Source organism: Pseudorca crassidens, chromosome 5 (genome assembly GCF_039906515.1).
Source record: "Pseudorca crassidens isolate mPseCra1 chromosome 5, mPseCra1.hap1, whole genome shotgun sequence".
In the NCBI taxonomy this organism is placed as follows: Eukaryota; Metazoa; Chordata; class Mammalia; order Artiodactyla; family Delphinidae; genus Pseudorca; species Pseudorca crassidens.
The window spans coordinates 19,721,063-19,739,145 of NC_090300.1; the positions used below are offsets into that span (position 1 = coordinate 19,721,063).

An 18,083-nucleotide genomic window follows, 5' to 3' on the forward strand; every position below is an offset into this window, starting at 1 on the left:
AGCATATTTATTTTCATTTTTCCTATGTTAGGTTAGCTAATAATTTATATATCTTGTTATTTTTATCTTTTTTGTGATCTACTTTTTAATTTTATAATTTTATTTATTTTTTGACAAATTTTCTTCCTTTTATTTTACTTATTGTTCTTTTTCCAAATTCTTGAATTGCTTGCTAAATTTGTTTTATTCCTTCTTATTTATTGGTATGTGTGTATATATATATATTTATAATAGTTTGTTTTTATGTCTATAATATGCTTCTGTAATTTTCTTCTGAACTTTGCTTTAGTATGTCATCAGTTTAGATATGCAGTGTTTTCATTGTAAGTTCTTTTAGATCACCTTTATTTTTCTTTTTTTATTTCTTTTTTACCTAGAGTTATTTTTAAAAGGTGTTTTAATGTTACTGTTTTTGAAAAATTTCATTGCGGTGAGGTCAGAAAGTGTTGCCTGTATCCTGGGTCATTTTAACTTTCTGAAATTTATAGATTTTTTTTTGAAGCCAATGTCCCTGAAAGTTTCATGAGCACTTCAAAGGAAGATGTATTCTCTATTTTTGGCAGAATTGAAATTATAATATTTATATACACTTTATTAATTATGTTATTTAGATCATCTATGTATTTACTTACGTTTGTCCATTTACTTTGTCATGTTCTGAGAGAGTAAAATTAAAGTCTCATAGTAATAGTTATTTCTATTTCTCTTTACATTTACTCTGACTTTTCCTATATATATTGATGCTATGTTATTTGGTTCATAATGATTTTTAACTATTTTAAGTATAACATATTTACGGAAAAGTGTTACTAATCATATGTGTACACTTTGATGAATTATTTCTAAATGAACATACTTGAGTAACCACCACCAAAATAAATATTTAGACTATTTCCAAACAAGGCTGGCTAGCCAATTTTTTTAAAAAATTGAAGTTTAGTAACTTTACTGGGTAGGATATGTGTCAGTGTTGACCATGTAGGAGGTCAGAATATGCCACCCCAAAATATGACTGTAGGAAACCAGAATATGCCTCTTTGGCATAAGGATTATTTTGAGCTGATTATTTTGAAAAAGAGCAGACGCAAGAGAAGCTCTGAAAACAGAGTAGGTTACCATTTCTGTAAGGGAAATTTACATTTATAAATTTACGTTCTCCTTTTGTAAGAGTGTCCCTCTCTCTGTACCAGGAAGAGAAGGATGACTTTAAATTACAAGAGACTCGTGTCAGTGGAGAAGGCAAGGACTTAAATCTGCATAATAAGCCTTATTCTGGTTTACCCTGCTTTCCCTGGTCACCTTCCCCTAACTTGCCTCCTCCACACCCTTCTTTCTTTGTTTTTGCTGAGATGGTATTTAAACCCCAATTCTAAGCCAACTCTTTGAGTTACTCATTCTCTGGGTTTTCCCATATGTATATATATGAGATATACACGTTAATACCTTTCTGTCTGTTTTTCTCTTGTTAATTTGTCTATTGCAGGGTCCCCAGCCTAGAACGTAGAAGGGTAGAGGGAAAAGGACTTTTTCCTCCCCTTCAACCATTTTGGCTCAGTGTTCTCTGGCACCTCACTCTTACGATCTCACATCAGAGAACTTGGCTTGAAGTATATCTTTTAAATTGGCTCTGTTTTATTCTTTTGTTCTTCTACTTTGGGAAATACAATTACGTATATGTTGGATCTCTTGCTGTCTTCTACATTATTTTCTTTCTAATTCCTTTTAGCTCTCTATTTCCATTTTATTCTGCTCATTTTTTTTTTTGTCCATTTCTACCTTTTTGCCCCTTGCTTTGTTTTCTGGATATTTTCCAACTCTTTGCTTTTCTTCTAATTTTGCCTTCATTTCTGTTACAATTTTTTTTCTTCTTTTCTTAAATCTGTCAGACTATATTTCTAATCCTCTTGTCGTTTTTGTCATTTCTTTTCTGAGTTATTTTTTGCTTAAGGCCTTCTTTCATGAAGGAATTAATATATAAGTTTCTAATACAATTCATGGTGCAATATATGATCATAATTTTCATCTGCTTTGTTGATTTTTTTTTGGTAAATGCTTTTTTTTGTTACCAAATTTTGCTGCCATATCCATCATCTCTATCTTAAAGTATCTTTGTGTCAATTTTTTGTTAGTTTCTTCTTAATTCACTCATCACTGAATAAGTTGGGTTGTCATGGTCTGTTCAAGTTATTGTAACAAAAATACAGTAAACTGGGTGGCTTGTGAACTATAGACATTTATTATTTCTGGAGGCTCGGAAGTCCAAGATCAAAGTGCTGGCAGATGAGGTCTCATGAGGACTACTTCATAGACAGCTGTCTTTTTGCTCTATCCTCACATGGCAGAAGGGATGAGGGAGCTCTGTGGAGTTTCTTTCAAATGAAGGTATTTGTTGCAATTATGAGAGCTCTGCCCTCATGACCTAAGGTCCCAAAGACCTCACCTCCTATTACCACCACTTTGGGGGGTAAGATTTCTACATATGAATTTTGGAGGGACACATTCAGTCTATAACAGAGGTTCTTCCTGGATCTGCTGAGCATGTTTGGGGATGTAGAGAGGGGAACGCATAATGTTCCAGGTCAGGTGGTTATCAGAGCACAAAGGTTCTGTGGTGCACCATTGCCATGACCATGACTTTTGTTAACAACTGAACTTCAGAACTCAGTGCTAGGGCAGGAAGTTATGTTACATTTTTCCAAGGGCATAAGTTTGCAAATTCATTTGTTAGTCTGTCCTCTGCTTTCTCAGTATGTCTTAAAGTATGGAAAAACATGTTTGGTCTCTGTGTGCTACACATAAAAGTGTGTGTGGGTGTTGGTGTGGGTGTAAATATGGTTATATGTGTATGTGTGTGTGCACCCATGTACTTCAGCATGTAGTGGCAGGACAGAAAATGCAACCGTGCCAATTTGGTTGGTCAATCCTCTTTACCAGTTAGAATGAAACATATAAATAACTGATTGAAATTTTAAAACCGCAGATGCAAAGGCAATATCAGACAACTCTTTATCCTCTGTCCTCCCCCATAGCTCAACGTCAGTGGTTGCAGCACTTAAGATGGGCACACTGAGCTTTGAAGTATTCAAGTATAGAGTACTCACCAGAGAATAATCACAAGTGGCTGGAAGTGAATAAACAGAAGACAGAATAGCTTTATTTATTTCTGACTTAAGTAGTGATAAAATGACTATATTTGATTTTAGGGCTAGTGGTTGCAACTAAATTTTTTCTCATTAGGTTTCACTAGGAAACCAAAATAAAGAAAAATCTTACTCAAAACAATAGCTTTTAAAATGTAATACAAATTTTTTGACTAATGCATAACACAGAGTCCAATTTTAGTCAGCTAACTTTACCTGAGATTATATGAATTGTTAAACATTGTATGGAGTGGCTTAGGATCACAAATATATAAGTATAGTGTCCTTTCTTCCTGACCTCATAATTTACTAAAGCCCATGAACTGTAATCTAAAAATAACTTGGCTGAAAGGTGAATATGGGTGAAGGAGAAATTAATCCTGACAAGGGAATCGGAGAAGACTAGTGTTGGGAAATGTGGGTAGGGAAGGTAGGATTTGCAAAGCAGTCTTCAAGGGGGAAAGATCTCAAGTGATCCTTGGGTTGGTGTCTACTGGGGGTCCTGTGAGCACATAGTATGCTCAAAGAACATGTCTTCAGGTGATGGCTTGTAGCATGGGGTACATCTTGATATGCAGATTCAGAATTTTTGAACTTTAAATGATCATAAGGCTCATTAAGTTTATTTTGCAAATAAACTAAGTGCAAGAGAAATTAATGGATTCCCTGAATGTCTCAGAGTTATCAGAGACTGTGCTGGGACTGAAACCAAGAACTTCTGCTCAGTGTTTTTCCCAGTATACACACTCCCTCTAGAAGACAGTGGTCAGACTGGAGAAGGCTTTGAATGCCAGGGAAGGAATATCGAAAGGATCTGGGATGATTAGATGTATAATTAGAATATATTGGAGAGAAGAGGAGGTAGATAAAGGAATCAGTTAGGCAAAATCTGGGTTATCATAAGAAAAGTGTACCTCAGTTCTATTTTGTGGTCTCACACTGCCCTGGGTAGATGACATATTTGCTAGAATGCTTTCTACCCTTCTGTTTTAAGGCACTGTATGGACGTGCAGGATAATAGAAGTATTTGTGGCTGTATTTGCTGTGTGGGGCCTTAGCATGAATAAGAGAATGAATACCTGCCCATCTAATATGAAGATATGGCTTTGCCCTCTTGAATTACCCTGACCATGTCATGTATATGGCTTCCACTCTTAGCTCATTTGTCCAGGAGGTCACTCCTCCCAAGGCCACCCTTTTGAAATGAAATAGTAATCTAAAACAAATGAGTATTTTATGCAGGCATAAAGCCAACACGTATAATTTAATAATCAGACTGAAACTCATTGCTACGGATTTCATTCAATATCAGCATATAAGTACAACCTTTCATATTTTATCACTTTTTCCTCCTCCATCGACAGCTGAATATGTTTCAAGTTCATCTTTTGTACAAGCAATCAATTCTCAGAAAAACTAGCTGGCAAGCCTACAGCTTGAAGAAAATGAAAAGAGAAGAATATCAATAAGCTTCCTGCTGCTTTGTCTTTTATGAATGGTCAGATTTATGCTTTGTATGCCTGTTACCTATTTTCTGAAGCTAAACAGTTGGCTTCCAGGAGGGAATAAAGCCCATGAACCATCCACTTTAAAGATCTTGGCATTTACCTCGAGGACTAGTTAATTAGCTCTTTGGGTTTTCTCGTTTGAATCAAAGACAAATTAGAATCAAGAGGAAAACATACATTCAATGGCCTTATGTTTCTGATTTTATTATTGCTTCAGTCTTGCTTGGTGTGGTTGGCTTGAAGTCAAACAGCCAGAAAGCAGAATGCACAGTTGAGATGATAGAGTGACCATGAGAAGTATAATTACTTCATAATTGGGTTTTCACATTCACTGCTAATTACCGTGCACCAGAATTGTTATAGTTCAAAAGCAGTAAAAATAATGTCCATAGTTAGGAGCTTTTCGATGAAATGCATATGTAATTTTCTAATGGTGGGAGCTCTGTGGTGATGCCAGCCACAATGAATTTAGCAATGATTACAATAACTTTGCATTACAGTCGAACAGTTACCTTTGGGAACTGATGAAAGCCCATAATCCACTTGATTTTTTGTTACAGTCATGCTCTCAGTAAAAGCTTTTAAAGAGTTACCAAGAAATATACTCTCACTGAATGATCAAAATTTTGAGGCTTCGGAGAGCATATAGTTTAGTCAACACCTAATCTGAAAGTAAGTAACATCTTTTTGAAGTTTTATGAGCCTGAAAATGTGACTACCACTTAAGTTACTGATTTCTTAGTAAATTAAATAAAGGAAAACAGAAGATACCGTGACTGCATTATCTTCATCCGGACAGTTTAAGGCAGCAGGCCCCAGCGTTTTTGGCACCAGGGGCTAGTTTTGTGGAAGACAATTCTTCCACAGACCGCGGTGGGGGGGTGGCTTTGGGATGATTCAAGCACACTACATTCATTGTGCACTTTATGTCTATTATTATTACATTGTAATATATAATGTAATAATTATACAACTCACCATAATGAAGAATCATTGGGAACCCTGAGCTTGTTTTCCTGCAACTAGATGGTCCCATCTGGGGGTGATGGGAGACAGTGACACCCATAAGTGTGTTGCTTATGTCCGGTCTACTCCGTAAGATGCAGCTTGTCACTTGCTACTCACTGATAGGGTTTTGATATGAGTCTGCAAGCAGTCGATTTATTGTGGTCTCTGTGCAGTCAAACCTCTCTGCTAATGATACTGTGTATTTGCAGCCACTCCCCAGCACTAGCAACACCACCTCAGCTCCACCTCAGATCATCAGGCATTAGATTCTCATAAGGAGCGCGCAACCTAGACCCCTCGCAGGTGCAGTTCCCAGTAGGGTTCGTGCTCCTATGAGAATCTAATGCCACCGCCAATCTGACAGGAGGCGGAGCTCAGGCAGTAATGCGAGCGATGGGGAGCAGCTGTAAATACAGAAGAAGCTTTGCTTGCTCGCCTGCTGTTCACCTCCTGCTGTGCAGCCTGGTTCCTAACAGGCCACGGACTGGTACCAGTCCATGGCCCAGGGGTTGGGGACCCCTGGTTTAAGGCATTCAGTATATAAATCAGATAGCTCCATAGCAGCTGCTTGCTATAGTGGATCACTCATTGAGAAAAGACAGGGAAATATGCATAATCATACATAGAGAGAGTTCAATACCATCTTTAGCAAGTCAAATACACCTTTCACAATTATTCCTATTTACTAAGAAATCGTATACTACTTACTCTAAGAAGGTAGATTCTGAGCAGGAAGAATAATGAAAGTCACATGATTGTTTCTCTTTAATTCTCTATTACGTTCCCCATTTGCAGAAAATTTCTGTCACCTTGATTAAGTAGTTAAATTTTCCAAGTCTGCATCTCTCTTTATGCAGAGCAGGAGAGTAATACTGTTTACGTGCAGGAGTAGAGCCAGGAGAGAGTGGACAGTGCCGAAGATGGCTGCTATGATTGCACTAGAACCTCAGTTAAAGGTTCCAGTCCTGGGACCCAATAATACAGAAGCAAGTTGTCTCTTGCCACTCTTGATTTCAATTCTATGATTCATAATTTAGTTTTACCATGGGTTAGGTGGAGAGCATTAACTTTCTAATCAACCTTTTCACCTAAGCCAAGAAGTTTGATGTTTGCAATTGTTTTGAACATAAAAATAATTACTTCGCCATGCAGGAATTGGCAAACTACGTCAAGTCCCAACTTTAGCTGGACTAAATCTGTTTTACATTTTTAAAGGATTGCAAACAAAGCAAACAAAGAATATGCCACCAAGACTATGTAGGCTTGTAAACCCTAAAATGTTTACTATCTGACTCTTTACAAAGTTTGTCTACCCCTGCTCTATGGGCTTATACAGCTTTCTAGTATCCTTGAATAAGAAGTACTGAATAATGTATTTTTATTCTTTATTATTTCAAGTCTCTATTGTAAATTACTTTCCTGTCCTCCAGCCTTTCAGCGTTTGCAACCAGGGTTATATCCACTCATGCTTCAAGGATGCTATGTTTGTTAAAGTATAAAGGCAGCTCATTGTACATCAACTATTGTAAGATTTAAGACACTCATCATACTGTCTCTTGTAGTTTGGAGCTATGAGATTTGTATGCATATCTCTTCTTTAGATGCTCAACGTGAGAGTCAGTTAATTACTGGAGCAACAGTTTGACCAAAAAAAAGTACATGGTGTTAGAGGGTCTGATTCGTACTCAAGCTTTCTGCTCGGATGTGTCACCTTGGCCAGTGTAGCCAAGTTCTCTCAGCTGTGGTTTACACACTAGCCATACAGTCTAGTAGCACCTTCCAGAATTGTGTGACTTAAATTGAGAATTCATAGTTAAAAGCATTTTGCTCAGTTTCTAATGCATGGACTCTCAACAATTATCAGTGGACTCTGAATCTGAGGTCAGGACAATGAATGTACATTCTTGGATTTAACTCCAAGTTGGACCATAAAATAATAATACCTATAAAGTAATATACAGTAAGGAATTGATTCATTTTTTCCATTCAGGTTAATCTGTACCATTTTCCTTGTACCCTTTGTATTGGCTGAATTTTTTAGAGATGACAAATTTTATGACTTAGACGTGGTTGTCTATATTCTGCACTAAGAGAATCTTTACCTCGAAAAGTTACTTATGTAAATGAGCCCAGTTATTAGGCACATTATTTTCAACTGAGAAACAAATTTATGAAGTGAATATTTAAGGGGACATATCAATGAATATTTGTGCAAATATATTGTTGATGTAGGGTTAATGAGTATCTCAGGAGGATCTATTTCTTCATATATATATTTCTCTCTCTCTCTCTCTCTCTCTATATATATATATATATATATATATTTTTTTTTTAACATGGCTTCATTTGGAAACATGCCCAGTAGCATGGTAGCTGTGATTGCTAGTGGCTTCCCAATATCTATTATCTCCCTTTCTTGTTAGTAACAGAATCCTTATTTTTAACCTTGGCACACTGGTACCCACTACACTTGTAGCTAGATATGATTACGGGACTAAGTTCTAATCAATGGGATGGTTGCAGAAAAGTTGAGTGCAGACTTCTAGGTAATGTCCTACAAGAGAATGGCTGTATCCTTCTTCTTTCTTTCCTCCATCTTGCTTCCTGGAGTGAAGATATAGATGGCTGGAGCTCTAGCAGGCATATTGGAACATAAGGATGAGGATCACACCAAAGGAAATGGAGTTCAGGGAACTACAAGGTCCCTGAGTTTCTGATGTTTTGAAAGTTTCTGCAAAACCTATACTATCTACCTCCAGACTTACTTTATGTGAGATGGAATTAACTTATATCTTCTTAGTTGCTATTGTTTTATTTTCTGCCATAGATAGTAGAATCCAATCGTATCTAATATAGATACCAACAGATTTTCTTCGTTCATGGTAAAAGGGAAACATCCATTTATTAAGAAGGGGGGAGCTTATTGATTCTATAGCAAGGATCATGAATATGTATTTAAATTTGCATCTTGAAATAGTCTTCAAACACATCAAACCTACCACTAAATAAATAATTGTAAGATATGTGTCTGAATATATATATAATATAATGGCAAGGAAATATATATATATACATATATATACATATATATGTGTGTATATATATATATATAAAATCACTAGGATACAACCTTCTCTAAACCATTGTAACAAACAACTTGAAGTTCCAGTATTGCATCAGATCTTGGGCAGAACTGATTAGCCAATCAGAGATCTTATGTCTGTGAAGAAAAATAAACATCATAGGGGCTTCCCTGGTGGCGCAGTGGTTGAGAGTCCGCCTGCCGATGCAGGGGACACGGGTTCGTGCCCCGGTCTGGGAAGATCCCACATGCCACGGAGCAGCTGGGCCCGTGAGCCATGGCTGCTGAGCCTGCGCGTCTGGAGCCTGTGCTCCAAAACGGGAGAGGCCACGACAGTGAGAGGCCCGTGTACCGCAAAAAATAAAAATAAATAAAAAAAAATAAACATCATCTAGGTACATTTCTTTAGCACAAACCAAATTTATTATAGAAAGAGGAAATTCTGCCAAAAATATGTGGATTATATTCTTTTGAAAGAAAAATTATGTTTCCTGTTCTATTTGTATCTTGTTCCTTCATTTTCAATAGCACTTGTCAGGTGGTACTAATTCATTAACTTCTATCAATGAATAAAACTGCTATTTAACAATCAGTGTATGTCTTCTACAAGTGATAAGGTGCAATTGTGCCTCTGCAAATAAAACACCTTCACTGACCATATCATAATTTTAAATATTTGTTAACTGTGAATTTTCACAAATTGACTAGGTGGAAAAATGTTAGACTCATATGTGAGATGAGAAAAAAATACACATGCATGCAGAAAAATGCCCAGCAATTTTTCATTTTTGAAAGTAATAATAGATTAAAAGTGCAGATTACTTATAAACATATTAAAATAACTAATTGCCCTACAATTAACTAAAATTATAAGCATTAGTCTCATAAAATAGTACGCAACTCTTCTTTAAATATCAGGAAACTGAAGGATAGAAAACTTAAAGTCACAGTAAGTAGATACTAGAGGTAGGATAAGAATCCATATTTCTTTATTTCTAAACTGGTGCTCCCTTGGACATGCTGTAAGACATCTTAAAAATGATGAATTATGGATGGACATCATGCTGTTGTTGACTCTTCTGAGCAAGAGATTTAAAATTCAATTCTAGCTTGTATAAAAGTTTTGGAATTAATTGTAGACATCTGCCACTTTCTTTGCTCTGTTCTTTAGCAGAAGACACTATCACTCACCTTCTGTCATTCGTGTTGCTATCACATTCTGTCTCCCACTGGGTTCCACTGCTCACTCATCAGAGCACATATATTACCTTCCTACTGCCCAGAGGTGGAAAATAATATGGAGTCAAATCAAACTCAAGGAAATAAGAACCCTGAAGTTTTAATGATGCAGCTGGTTTTGGTATTTTAAATTCTCTGGTTCATTAATAAAAACCCTGCACTTGCTGCTACTATCCTAAAGCCGATAAATACTGGAAAAGTGCAAACACTTTTCTGAAATATCAATATTATCTACTAAATAAATTATTTACTAAGTAACCAATGATATTAAACCACAGAAAATGGAAAGAGAGAGAAGTTATTGGATAAAAACAAGTCACAGTGGAACTATTCTGGCCGACTGGTTTGGGCCAAACTCAGAAAAAAGCACTAAGAAAGTAATTTTATAAAGAGGAATGATGATCTGGACAACTCCTGGTGTTTGTTTCTACCAGTAAAACCTTCTAGAATAAAGTCACATGATAGATGGCGTCCAGTGGGAGATTGTAGCTACAAAGGGGGAGGGACAGAAGGCCAAGTTTCGGTTTTCTCTTTGCATCATCTTCCCATCCTCCTAAAATACTTTGTAATTGCATTCAGCCCTTTCTTTTCTTTTTCTTTCTTTTTTTTTTTTTTGTGGTATGCGGGCTTCTCACTGTTGTGGCCTCTCCCATTGCGGAGCACAGGCTCCGGACGCGCAGGCTGAGCGGCCATGGCTCAGGGGACCAGTCGCTCCGTGGCACGTGGGATCTTCCCGGACCAGGGCACGAACCCGTGTCCCCTGCATCGGCAGGCAGACTCTTAACCGCTGCACCACCAGGGAAGCCTTCAGCCCTTTCTTGACTCCATTTCATTGTCACTATTTCTGTGTCTCTAGGCAATATATTTTCTTTTCTCAATGAGAAATAAAACTGTATTTGCTGCTTTGTTTTCAGATGGCCAATGTTATTAACCATGTGTTTCTATATGATGAGTGCTTAAGGTGAAGAGATTGTGTAGGTTATTGATTAGTGGAAGAATGATAAAATGTGCTAATTGAGTGGTACTTGGAAAATCTGTCAGGATCTGCCTCCATGGAGTGGCATAAAAAAACCAAAAGCTGGTAAGAGTTCACAAGTAAACGGGAGTCGAGTACTAACAATTTGAAATATATGATGACAGTGGGTGGAAAAAAAAACAAAAGGACTGATCCAAGAGGAAAAGTAATGTTACTGTTAATTATAAATCACGCACAGACACTTCACTCAGGAAAAACTGTACCATGAGACACTGCTACAATCGTTGTTATTAGAAATGTGTCTTTGTGCATTCATATCAGTCTTAGGAAGAGACAATAAGCTGATGGTGAGAGGGGAACAGGAGCCAAGTTTTGTGACAGAGTTCCAGAGAGGGAAATTTGTGAATACCTTCTGGCAAGATAGAGAGGGTTCAGAATGCAAAGTGTTTCTTAAAGGAGAAAGGGGAGAACTCAGAAAGGAAAAGTTGAATGACAACTTCACCTCCCTGATCTTCAGAAATTACGTACAATTGCTGACCTCAGAGTACTAGAGGAAGCAAAACTCAGACCTACAGCCCGGAGAAGCAAGTATAAAGCTCAGAATGTTTAGGAGAATTACTGGCCAAAGAGTCTGGAGAGATGTGAGAATGAGAGTAACAGTATTGAGTGCAGGTCACATAGAGTAAAGCCTTGGCCCCAGCATTCAAACATTGCAGAGTTGTAGGGAGTTCCTGGATTTCTGTGTCATTCACATAATTAATACTTGTTGCATTTTTAGTCTGCATTCCTCCAGTTTTGTTCTAACGGGTAGAAGTGGCAATTGCCCACTGTAACACCTCTTTGGAGATTGCTTGGGGTCTTCAAGTTCAGTGAAGCACTGGACTTTCCATCACATAACTCAGACTCTTGAGGAATATCAACACCATGGTTACTATCATCAAGTATGAATAAGTCATACTTTCCAAACTCAGGAGTATAAGAAATATAATATTCTTTCTTTTCTAAAGCTCCACTTAATTTTTTAACTTCAATTGCCTCTTTTGTCTGACTGGCAGGGGGAGAGAGGAACAAAACTCAGACTATAACCTTAATGTTGCAAGGTGTCCTTCACTCTCATTTATCTACAAATCTGTGATATTCGCCATGCTTACGTGGCTGGGGTGCAGGGAGTCCATTCAGCCATTGGTTATCCATAGGTCCTTGGTTACTCTGCCCCAATCTTCTTGTTATTCACCCCATCCTTGGTTACCCTGCTCCATCATTGGTTAAATTAACTCATAAAGACCTTCACATACCTCAGTTCCCTGCCATTTCTGTGCCACTACTGGGGGCATAGGCATTTTGCCAAAGTTGCCTGTGGTCCTACCTGTCCTAACACATACCCAATCACTCCTCTCTCAAGTCAGGTTACTTTCTGTTGGCATTGAACCAAAGGGCACCAGACATGTTTGGTCTGAAGAGCCATCCAACTCTTATATCTCACCCCTCCTTTTTCCCACTCCAACTCTACCATATTTTTTCAGATAACCACTAATCCTCTTAAAAGTTGTTCTAGAGTCATAGACAGCATAATCTCCTGAATGGTTTTGGCTGTGCTCCAGGTGCAAAGAAGACATAAGTTGGCAACCTGCTTGAAATGGAGGTGGGGGAGGGGAGGGGAAGTTAGGAAGAAAAACAACAAATTAACATCATGAAATATTATTTAGCTTCATGTTTATTTTTTAGATATCAGATAGTCCAATAAGAAGCATGATTTGTGTTTGCCTAAATCATTGTCATTACTCAAGCATCACTGGGCTGACAATCCAATGACTTACTTCCCTTTCAAATGCCAACGTTAAAGATACTTTAAAACACTTAAGTAGGTGGTTGTTACTGATCGCAATAAGCATTCTGCTGTAGATTGAAACATATCATGAGATTCAAAAGAGAAGAAAGAAAAAACTTACTGCAGGATTCCTCCAGGATTTACTGTTTTCATGCAACTTGGAGGTCTCTGGTAATGATGAATTTATGATCCATATTACATATTTTAAAATAATCTGTAGCTCCCTGAATACATTTAATCTCAAACATATTTCCTTTCGGTTATATGACAGAAAAAAATTTCAGAATCTTTCTGTTGAGTTTACATCTTATGCTTCAGGATGTTTTGGCTGGGTGACTTGATATTTGAGGAATTTTTTCTGTGAAACAGCCTGTTGAATTTTAAAGTGAAAAAATGAATAAAGGATGCCATTCTCGCTCCCCTAGAATCCACCAAAATGGGATTTGATTAATTTTCTTTGTTAATTTTACCTATTTCCTGAAGTTGTCTTTTTTAGTGAAAGCTCTACTCCAGTTAAGAGCTTCGTATCTATTGAGAATGTGAAATCTTACTCAGATATACAAAAAGATACGTTCAAGAATGTTCGCCAAAATTGTTTACAGTAATAAAGAGTTGAAAATAACTTAAATGTCATCTTGAAGAAGAGACAAATAAAATGTTATATGACAGTGATAGAATACAAGTTAACATAATTAGCAAAACCTATCTATCATGAATAAATTCCAAAATATAAGTTTGAGTTATAAGTTAAGTGAGATGTAACATGATGCCATTTATGCAAATTACAAATACCATACTATTTATGGACATATACATGAGTGTGTATACATGTGTATATATGTATTTATAAATATACATTATGTATTATATATGTGTGTTATACACATGTACACATTTGTGAGATATATATCACACACATATATAGACACATTATATATGTATAATAACTAATTATATATACACATATATGTGATATATATCACATAATAATACACAATGTATATTTTATATAAGCATATATACAGATATATACATTATATATGTATACATATATATATGTGTGTATATATATGTAGAAGAACCCATAATAAAAGCATTTATCTGTGGAGAGAAAAGATCAAAATTAGACTAGGAATGTGAGCCTAAGGGGAAATTGATAAAAATTAAATTAAATATGGGCAATGCATAGACTCCTTCAAGTCAGATGTCAAATTCAAATGTCACCTTTCTCAATGAGGCTTACTTTGTCCACTCCAACTCCTGATGCCCTTAATTTGCTTTCATTACTCTTTTCTCATATCATCTAATATGATGATCAATTAGAATCTTGGCAGAAAGCAAAATATCTCCGATGACAGAAACAAAATATCTCAAGAGACTAATGAAAGGACTGATTGAGGAATTGTGGTCAAGGTTAAGGGAACTGATAAGGAATAATGAGACATCTAGAGACCTGAAGAAGGGGCAGAGGGAAACAGTGGTTTATTGGAATCCAGAGAGAGTTAGAGCCTTGCAAGAGGAAGACACCCAAGAGGAGGTGTAGCTGGGCAGGGACACAGCTTTTGCCAGAAATGCAGCCCAAAGTAGGGAGGAAGTAGGGAAGAAGTAACCTGACATACACCTCACGTTGGCCCAACTCAACCAGAAGCCACCTGGCAAGGGAGCCTGGGTGCTGTTCATAGGGCAGAGAATGGATTTGGGGAGGAGTGGGGAAAACAGAATAACCAGGATATGTCATGTAAAAATATTTAATAAATAGAAAATAAATGAATAAATTTATAATAAAATGTGTTTATATTATACATTTTTTATTTATTATCTGTCTCTCCCTGCTAGAATATAAGTTCCAAGAGTCAAGGACCATTGTTTTATTCACTGAAGTATTCCAAGTGCCTAGAGAGTACCAGGTATAAATAGTTCATCGATAAATAATTGTTAAATGAATGGTATGCCACTAATTAAGGAATATGTTTAATATACTTCTTGGAACCTGAGATAGAATAAGAAAAGATGATTAGTTTTGGATGAATTAGACATCAGAAAATAGTGATTTTTATAATTATGGGGAAATTTGTATGCATTGAATCAATTAATTTTTATATTTTATAGTTAGATGCAGCACAAATGGAGTTAATAAATTACCTTAAGATTCCAGACTAATGTATCTGTACCTAAATCTTAGAGATATGTGAAAGGCTGAGCTTCCTGCTTATCCAGATCCTGTCTTCTGCAGACAACCCTATGTAAAGAATAGGCATTGGAGCAAGTCCTTGTCAATGATTTCAGCGATCATAGTGACTAAATCCAAATGAAAGGTTATGCTGCAGGAAAACACTTCAGAATGATTCCTCCATATCTTGAGGTCAGCTAACAATATCCCATCAGTTCACTGGCCACCCCTCATTTCCCTTCCTTTTTTAGCTAGTCAGCGTTCATCTCTAGTAATCTTCCAAGTTCTTAGGAAGTGTTAACGACCAAGAATTATTTTAGAGGATTGCCTCTTATGAAAAATGTTCCTGACATGAATTCCTGTCCCAAGGGCAGATGATGTCCAAACCCCTTATAATACGTCCTTGATGTTTACTGTTCTAAACACTCAGAGAATCAGATTATGCTACTGGAAGAATCAGATTATGCTACTGGAAGCATGGCTTTACGTACTTAATATTACAATGAAGTATTTTGCCTAGCACCTTAATAAACTAAACTGCATGAGGCCTTAATGAGGTGAAGTGTGTCCGGTGACTTTCAACTCTGGTCTTGAAAGCTTTTAAGTACTAAAGTAATTTGCATATTGTCTCATCCGCCCATATCTGAACAGTTTATTGAGTAACAGTATAATTTTAGATTGCCCGGAAAATATGTCAACTTAATCGTTAGGGAAAGGCGATGGGATTGCTGTCTGTGGTGGTTTTTTATAGACGGTCTTAGAATTCTTTGACAGTCCTCCCGTTGAGAGATGGAGGCTCTGTCTCTCCCTTTGGTCCTGTGTTCTGTGACTGTTTGACAAATAGAGGACAGCATAAGTGACACTGTGCCAGCTTCTGGCTCCAAAGACTTAGGAAACTGGTAGCTCCTACTACCTGAGTTCTGGGCTAGTAGTGGCTCTGCACACGCAGCCACCCTCCTCTGAGGAAGCCTACCAGTCACATGGGAGAGGCCACGTGCACACATTCTAGCTGACAACCCTAGCTAAGGTCCTGGCCAACAGCCAGCATCAACCCCCAGACATATGGGTGAATGAGACTTTGAATGATTCCAGCCCCCAGCCATTGAGTCATTCTAACCTTTCAGCCACCAGAGCTGGCAGTGCATGAGCTCTGACCAAATTGAAGACTCATGAGCAACATGAGTAATTGTTGTTTCTGTCCAACGAGTTTGGGGTAGTTTGCTCCACAGCAATAGATAATCAGAGCACTATTCCAGCTTCTCGATGGCTACAGAAATCTTACTCAGCATATCTCCCACTTGTGGATATCGGAATTTTAAGTTAGAAAAGTTTTGCTCTGTGTCCTTCAGTATACAAGCTGAAAGAAGCTGTAAATTTCAGGTTTGGTTAATCGAAGCATTTTGTGAATTAACATACTTAAGATAAAATAAGAGCAAAATTATCTAAAATGCTTTTCTGAACCATTGAGCTGGTCAAAAGAGAATCTAAGGAATTTTAAGGATCCATATTTTCAGCCATTCTAAAACCATCTTCCTCCTTTCTCAGAGAGAAACCTTTCATTCACTCAGCTCCCTCCACACCCACCTTGGCCTGCATAGACTGCCACTTTAATAACCATCTGGTTTTCTTCAAGTACCATCACCATATTTTCTTTCTTCACATCCCACCTCTAAAAAGTATGTTTATCTTATATCCATACAGTGCTGTCTGCTTTGTTCGTTCCCAGTCAGTACTCATTTCTGGCTTGATGCCAAAGTTGATTAGCTAAAATCATTTAATTTAGTAAAGATTGTTCATTATCAGGAAGACTAGGTTTTACTAGCATGTTGACATTAGAATCTCAAGTATTTATTTAGGTTAAGTATTTGCTGTCTGGCTTTTCTGTATTTACTTCTTTTCCTCTCTGTTTGTAGCTTTCCTGGACTTACAGAAACCAAGAAAATTAAAATAAGGGCCTAATTAATGAAAGCAGATCAAACCATCAAGGTGTATAATTTGTTATGACAAGTTCTAACCTCTTTTGTACACAAAATTCTAAAAAATGAAAGGGAACTAGCAAACATTTCAGTTTTCAGCTAAGTACTTACTGTCCTTGTAAGAAAAATTGAATATGTGAGTCTATACTGAATTATTTTCATTCTTTTTTTTAACATCTTTATTGGAATATAATTGCCTTACAATGGTGTGTTAGTTTCTGCTTTATTACAAAGTGAATCAGTTATACATATACATATGTTCCTATATCTCTTCCTTCTTGCGTCTCCCTCCCTCCCACCCTCCCTATCCCACCCCTCTAGGTGGTCACAAACCACCTAGCTGATCTCCCTGTGCTATGCGGCTGCTTTCCACTAGCTATCTATTTTACTTTTGGTAGTGTATCTATGTCCATGCCACTCTCTCACTTTGTCACAGCTTACCCTTCCCCCTCCCCATATCCTCAAGTCCATTCTCTAGTAGGTTTGTGTCTTTATTCCCATCATACCCCTAAGTTCTTCATGACCTTTTATTTATTTATTTATTTTCTTAGATTCCATATGTATGTGTTAGCGTACGGTATTTTTTTTTCTTTTTCTGACTTACTTCACTCTGTATGACAGACTCTAGGTCCATCCACCTCACTACAAATAACTCAATTTCGCTTCTTTTTATGGCTGAGTAATATTCCATTGTATATATGTGCCACATCTTCTTTATCCATTCACCCGTTGATGGACACTTCGGTTGCTTCCATGTCCTGGCTATTGTAAATAGAGCTGCAATGAACATTTTGGTATATGACTCTTTGAATTATGGTTTTCTCAGGGTATATGCCCAGTAGTGGGATTGCTGGGTCATATGGTAGTATCTTTACATTTTAATTTTTATTTTATTTTTAAAATTTATTTATTGAAGTATAGTTTGATTTACAACATTGTGTTAATTTCTGCTATACAGCAAAACGATTCAGTTATACATAGATATATTCTTTTCCATTATGGTTTATTACACAATACTGAATATAGTTCCCTGTGCTATACAGTAGGACCTTGTTGTTTATCCATTCTGTATATGCTAGTTTGCATCTGCTAATCCCAGACTCCCAATTCATCCCTCCCCACCCTCCATTCCAGCAACCACAAGTCTGTTCTCTGT

General features: G+C 37.0%; 1 long non-coding RNA gene across 5 annotated transcripts in view; it reads left to right on the top strand.

Annotated features, from left to right (window-relative positions):
• Nucleotides 1-18,083, top strand: part of LOC137224680 (uncharacterized) — a 307,310-nt gene that overhangs the window by 59,784 nt on the left and 229,443 nt on the right. The gene's annotated exons all lie outside the window — the stretch shown is intronic.